The sequence below is a fragment of the Vulpes vulpes genome, chromosome 1 (genome assembly GCF_048418805.1).
Source record: "Vulpes vulpes isolate BD-2025 chromosome 1, VulVul3, whole genome shotgun sequence".
Classification (NCBI taxonomy): Eukaryota; Metazoa; Chordata; class Mammalia; order Carnivora; family Canidae; genus Vulpes; species Vulpes vulpes.
Window position 1 is genome coordinate 117,949,891 of NC_132780.1, and position 6,431 is coordinate 117,956,321.

General features: G+C 38.7%; 1 pseudogene; it reads left to right on the forward strand.

Moving 5' to 3' along the window:
* Positions 1 to 1,696: 1,696 nt before the first annotated feature.
* LOC112913700 (small ubiquitin-related modifier 2-like) lies at positions 1,697 to 5,665 on the forward strand (annotated as a pseudogene).
* The last annotated feature ends 766 nt before the right edge of the window (positions 5,666 to 6,431 follow it).

Sequence of the window (6,431 nt, forward strand, 5' to 3'; positions counted from 1 at the left end):
TATTCAGAAGTGGAAGTATGGCTGAAGTCCTATTTTCCAGTTTCCAATCTTTCCACTTGAGTATTCCAAATGAAGAAAAGGATTGGGGCGAGGGTGGTGGTGGTGTTAAATTCCTATCTGCTTGGGCGATTAACCTGCTTTCCCTTGGCCATTTCAAATGACTCAGTTATTACTAAATCAGTCGTGCAAACACTTACAAATTACTACTTCACCTTGCCAACCTCACCACCAACCTGCTGGAATAAGACCGAAGGACTGGAAGTTCCTTCATAAACCTTTCCCTACAATCCACAGGGTTAATTGCCCTTTCATCTAGGCATTGTTTATACTTTGACAACATTTTCTACACTAATCCTCTCTTGACCCTTTATCAGTCCTGTAATTTCTCTTCCCCTGGATTTTTATTCACATAGTCACTCTACTCATACCAGAATATTTCATTTGGTGAACAACTCTCTGTAGTATGTTTGCCCTTTTGTAAAAACTCTAAATCCTTATCTGAATATTCAGTCTAGCAAGCATAGGAGATTGAAAGGACTGGTATAGCCAAACATGAGGTAGTTGTTCTTCACAGAAAATAACAATGGCAGGAGAAGGCAAATTTCCTAGCAGTGGCATATGTATAACTCCAATACAACATGTACACGCATTCAGTTAGACATATAAAAGATACCTAGGTATAGAAAATAAATCTCATGCAGCCTCTGAACCCCTACGCCCTGCATAATATAAAGCATGCAGAGAACAGAGGACACCCCAAGGTAGAAGGAACAATATCTTTGTGAAGAACTACATTCATTTCCTTGATCCTCCAGCTGAGGGAGGCACATAAATGGTAGTGATACTAATAAATCCTAATCTAAAGCTCATGCTCTTTGCCCTAGAGTAGGCAGCTGAGAGGTTAAAGGTATCAGTTTGAATACCTGCTGAAGGATAAGGAACTCCTCTATAGTATGAGCAATTCAATTTTCTATTGAAAACTAGTATCTTTTTAGAAATCATGGTAAAAGCCATTTCTGGGTCAGTCATGGCAAAATGATTACAATCACATTCCTCTATTGCTTGATTAGGTCACTATTCACTAATGCCCTGAAACCATCAGATTCTTTGAGCTGTCATTTTGTACCCCATACCACTTGTGGTGAGCTTCCCTATATCTAGTTTGGAAAGCCAGTTCAAGGCAGAAGGTGGTTTTCTTTCTCTACTATAAAAAGAGTTTTGGGTCATGGGTGGTTGCCTTCTCACTGTGCTTTTGAAAGAAAAGAGAAAGTACCGTCAGTTTGCTGGGAGCAAAACTATGTTCTTTTTCATCTGAAACCGTTCCTTGCATCTCACTAAATATTACTGAGCATCCCACAAGTAGCCTATTATCTTACCTATTTGCAATAGTAAACTGAATGTGTTGGGAAAACCTCTTCAGACTGGTGGAACCCAGCAGTCCAGGAAGCTTTGGGGAATAAAATATCTGACAGCAGGTGGCCTAAGTAGACCAGCTGTATGGCTATACATAGGAACTGCCACTTAACAAGTTAGGGCAGCTTGTTCCCATAGCTTGTGGGGAGTTGAACACATTCTATTCCCTTTAAACTCTCTGGGCTGTAAGGAAAAAACAGGCATTTCATCATGTCCTGTGCCTCCTTAGTCATGTGATTTTAAGTAGTTCTTAGACATAACTGTTTCATGTGAAGGAGTACGAATGGCAGTCCCAGGAGATACTGGACCATTGACCCATTGTCCATATGTGAGTAGTCTCCTTTGCGACATAGTCGGTTACCATGGTAACCGGTAGCCAAACTTTATTAGTGCTTGTTAGTATTTAAAAGATGATTTATAAGCATATAAATAATTGGCTGCTCATTAACAGGTGGGGCTCCTGAACTCAGCTGCCTTTAGCAATTATCTACAGGATTTGAGATTTGTGCTCCTGTCCTCTGCAGCTGCCTGCCTGTTTGGCTCAGAGAGTATCAACCTTGAAAACAAGGCAAAGAGAAAACAATCAATCAGCGGAGTAGGTGGAGCAGACCTTGTGACCGATACTGGTTGCTTGCCTAGCAGAGTGCACAGGAGCAGATGGGAGGGAGTACAGGTTGTCCACTTTCAATTTTTCCTTCAGAAAGTGTACATACAGTACCCTACAAACCCTTGTTTCTCAGCAAATTCATTAGGAATGGAGCCAGATTACATATAAATTGTTGTTTACATGTAAGTTGTTGTTTATACTAGAAGAGCCCCTTGTGTAAGAATGCCTCCCTGAACCAGCAGTCACAGGATCTGAAAGTGCATCAGAATAGATGTATTATTTCAGTGGTGTGTGTGTGTGTGTGTGTGTGTGTTTATGTGTATGTGAAAGAGATTGAGAGTTATATATTGTTTGGAGGTGTTAGAGGAGAATGAAGCTCAGAGAAATGGAGTATTTCAATACTTCCAGTGGTTGGAAACCAGCTAACCTTGCCGCTGACCACATTTTTAGTAATTGGAGAGACCCAGGATAGCCTGAGAAAACCTAAGAAAACATAGCTGAGAATTTCTCTCAGAATTTGTGGATCAGAGTCACAGTTTTTCCAGATTGCAATTTTGACAGGCTACACCTGACTTAGATGATTCTGGGGTTTGAGCTTGGTTTTTGTTTTTAATTTTTTAAAAATATTGTATTTATTTATTCATGAGAGACAGAGAGAGAGAGAGAGAGAGAGAAAGAGGAAGAGAGAGAGGCATAGACACAGGCAGAGGGAGAAGCAGGCTCCCCGTAAAAAGTCTGATGGGGAACTCGATCCTTGACCCCAGGATCATGCCCTGAGCCAAAGGCAGACGCTCAACCGCTGAGCCAACCAGGCCTCCTGGTTTTGTTTTTAATTTTTGAAGACCCTTTCCCACATCTAGTTTTTTCCGACACTTTGGAGTTTTGAATAATTGTTAATAAAAAGATACACCTATTGAAGCATATCATGCATTCCTCTCCCTAATCTATATAGCTTACTAGTATAATTATTGTTATTTATTGCTATTTTGACTTGAGGTACATGAGACGAAGGGAGAGGGGAAAATGGGAAGATAACTGGAAGATATCATATGGTAATAAAATGTAAGAGGACAGATTTTGAAGAGGGAAAGACTTTAGAGAGAGAGATTAAGAAGAGAAAAAAAAAACTGGAGGCTAAAAAAGATGTTCCATCTGGTTTCTGCAGCTTCTTTCTTTCATTTATAGACAATCTCAGGACCTGAGAACAAAGCACAGTTGGCCCATGCCGTTTGAGGGCTGGTGAAAGAAAGGTAAGAGAATCAGCTGTGCATTGCCCTGTAGCAGATTCTGTCAATTCTGGGAGGTATACAGGCCAGCAACGATAGCGTGTATCTCAGTGCCAGAGGCGCTGATTACCCTTCAATTGTTTAAATTTATGTAACAGCATATTTTCTCCCCCACTCAACTAAGTACCTGATCCCACTGATGAAGCACCTAACTCATCAGTAACTTTGAAAGTGTTATTCAGGTTAATTAAACACTCTTTATTTATGGAAATACCTTTTGTTTTAATAATTGGTAGTGGTTTTTAATTCCACCCTCTACTAAGTGTGTGTGTGTGTGTGGGGGGGTAATTATCTTGATCCTCTATCTTGCTAAGATTTTTGAACACCTTCTACACTTTCTGAAGAAAACTCTATTACAAATAAAAAAATAAAAGTAACAGACATTCATATGATTTTTACTATGTTTCAGACATCACCCTAAGTACTTTATACAACTCCTATAATCCTCAAAAAATTTACAAACTGGGTATCATTACTATCCCCTTCTTACATGTGAGGAAACAGAGGTTTAAAAAACACAAAACTTGCTTAAGAATATAGAAAGGAGGGATGCCTGGGGGGCTCAGTGGTTGAGCATCTGCCTTCAGCTCAGGTCGTGATCCTGGGGATTGAGTCCACATGGGGCTCCCCACAGGGAGCCTGCTTCTCCCTTCGCTTATGTCTCTGCTTCTCTCCGTGTGTGTCTCATGAATAAATAAATAAAATCTTAAAAAAAAGATAACACAAAGCAGCAAATTAGGAACTGACCTAGAATTTGAGAACTTAATGCAAGAGAATCTGCTCTTCTGCATTCCTTCTTTCCATCAACAAATGTATTGATGGTTCCACCTCCGATTATGAAGTAGGAAGTTGTAAGAGAACGTAACTCTCACCATAACAAGCAAAACATATCACATGACGTACAAATTAGTTTTCCCAAACCCCTGAAAAAAGTGACAGCGAAAGAAACTTTAAATAAGCTAAATTCCAGTGACGAATACTTCATAGGAGAAAAGACAAAGAAAGCTACTCTCCTTGGCTGACAAGCAGGAAAAGAAAACTTTCTCCACAGATAGAAAATTAGCAGAATCTCTAACAAAATTTCAAGGCCTGTATGTGGGCTGCCAAGAAAGATTGGGATCCTGAGACTCTAGTGTAGTCATAGAGTAAATCTGCACTCACCAATTCTACTGCCTGGGTCTTTACTGACTGCTTCAGGGGCATTTCTCCACAGGCTTGAAGGCAGGGGAGGAGAATTGAGAGGGATTAATTTCAACTCAAGATTTCAGCTTCTAAGAGCTGGAGACCCACACTGTTCTGAGAGGGACTGCTCTGAGGCATTCTGGGAAGAGAAAGATCTTCCTGGGCATACAAAGTCTTAGTAGGACTGGAGGAGAGCAAAGAAAACTCCCTAGAAACAGGAAGAGCTGGAAGTACTATAAAAGATCTTCATGTTTTAAAAAGCTAGCACTTGGGCAGAGGAGCATAGAAATCTACGGATCTCACTAGTGCTCAGACCCCTAGTAGTCTGCAGGGTTTCATTCTAATTCCACTTCCAAAACCTTTAAAACCTTTGGTCAAACTAAAGCTGCAACAAAGCCCAAACATATCTCAACTAGAGACCAGATTTATTTAGCTCTCCACTCTAGATCTTTTCTAGAAATAAAAATGATTACATCCATTTCTATTGTTTCCTTACACAAAGCATCCTTAGTGCCATAAAATTTCCACAACAAATAAGATCTGTAAATCACAGCCAAAAGAGGAGCAGACCCAGATGGCCCAGATGTTGGAATTATCAGAGATTTTAAGCAAAATATGTACAATAAAAAATCTAAAGGAGCAAATAGAAAAAGTAAGCAATGTGAGTAAAGAGATGGAGGATTTTAGCAGAAGCATGATGTTAAATAGAAATCTATTGAAAATTCCAGAAAAAAAAAGCAGTATCATAAATGAAATGTTCATTAGATTGATTTAACAGCAGACCAGAAGACAGGTCAATAGAGCTCCTGGTGCTGGTTCAAGTGAGAGCCTGGTACCTCTTTGTGAAGCAGCAGCTGAGGAGAATTTGGCACACACCAAGGCAGATGAAAAGTCCAAGGAAGGAGTTAAGATTGGGAACAACAATCATGTTAATTTGAAGGTGTTGGCTCTGAATAGTTCCGTGGTGCCATTTATGATTGAGAGGCACAGAGCACTTAGTAAACTAATGAAAGCCTATTGTGAACAATAGGCTTGTCAATGAGGTTTGTCAATGAGACCGATCAGATGCCAAAGGGATGAACAGCCAATCAATGAAACAGACATTCCTGTATAGGTGGAGATGGAGGATGATGATACAATTGATGTGTTCCAGCAGCAAACAGGAGGTGTTTACTAAAAAGAGAACCAGCTACTTTTTACTCCAGAAATCTTTTTCCTCCAGACCAAGAGGACAACCTCAATTAGAAAACTGCAATTTGCTTCCACAACATCCCAACTATAGTTTTTTTCCTATTCTTTAATTTTCTCTTCCCCATTCTTTCATTGCACATAAAGTAACTGATGTATATACACAAGCATATTATATTTTTTTAAACTAAATGGCCAATGATATGTTCTGATCAATACCAAGTGGAGATAATATGGGGGAAATATCGATTTTATGAAAATACCCCTTTATCCATTCGTGTTATTCAATTCCTATCTTTTTATCTCAGTAAATTATTTTGCTCTCAAAACAAAACAAAAAGAGACACATAAAAATCCTTTCGTACTTTATTTGATTGGAGAACTTTAAAGCTTTACATCTATCACTATCAAACCAAGGACAATTTTATAACTTTTTTGAACATAGCAATAATAACATACAGGGCAATCTGTCTTAAGTAGAAATAAATTAATATAAAAAATGAATCCTAGATATTTTTCCCTTCAAGTCAAATGTCATGTCTTTTTGTTTAAATAAACTCCTTGTTTAAAATAAAAAAAAAATAAACAGATCAATAGAAGGTATCCAAACTAAAGCCAAAATACAATAATAATTAAAAAAATGAAATAGAAGTGTTTGAGATCCGTAGGGCATTATCAAACCCACCTTGAGTGTAGAAAAAGAAGATAGAGAATAGGGTAGAAAAAATATTTAAAGAAACATAGCAGAGAATGAT